We start from the raw sequence: 908 nt of genomic DNA, 5'->3' as shown, positions 1-908 counted from the left end.
TTCTTTCCTCCTTTCTCTCTTTATACCAAGCATTCATTTATTCCCCTTTCCATTCTTTATACTATTTATTCATTCATCCCTCTCTCTCATTTTTCTCCTTTCTTTATGCCATCTCTCTCTCTCTTTCCCTGTCCTCCTTTCTTCCTTTGTGTCATATATTCAAGCATTCCTTCTCTCTTTTATCTCTGTTTCTTCCCTCCGTTCTTGACATCATACTTTCATTCACCCTATCCATCGTTCTACTTGTGGATCATTTGCATTTTCTGGATCAAACTGATAGGTTTCCGCTACAAAAGCTTCTTCTGCACTTCAGTCTCTTCTACTAAAGTGCTGACGTCATCCGTGACACAAATGTCGGCCGAGAAATGAAGCTAACCAGGCGCAGTACCAGTCGATTCTGCGTTACACATTGGCCAGATCTCTGATGTGATATCAAAATCAGTATATATTTTAATTCTTGGAAATCAAGTTGCTCCTGAGGTCGAGCGCATTCCACGAGCGTTATCTGCTAAATCTGTTGATCAGATTAAATTCATTTATTGATAGGGTATGTCAGATGATGCCAATTTAATATCGGCAAAATGATAATGGCACTGGCCGGCACCTTTAACTTGCCTTTTCATATTTCAAAGTTTAGTTTCATGCAGAGTTGATGACGTTAGCTATATTCTTGGCGCAGTTTTGCATTCAGGAGCAAAATACACAATAGCTATTTTAGCAACGATGAACAAAATACTAGAAAGGAAGCAAAAAAAAGTTCACACAAGCACATCTGTAGCACATTCATCGTGTTTTTTTTTTCATAGCGATGATACTAAGCACAAACATGGCTATTATTATGTTTTCTAAGTCTGTTTTTGTGGGATTTTTGACCAAGTTTAAGCTATTCTGTCCGAAGTGTGTTATTT

The sequence above is a fragment of the Penaeus monodon genome, chromosome 33, assembly GCF_015228065.2.
Source record: "Penaeus monodon isolate SGIC_2016 chromosome 33, NSTDA_Pmon_1, whole genome shotgun sequence".
Classification (NCBI taxonomy): domain Eukaryota; kingdom Metazoa; phylum Arthropoda; class Malacostraca; order Decapoda; family Penaeidae; genus Penaeus; species Penaeus monodon.
This window is presented reverse-complemented; position numbering follows the sequence as displayed.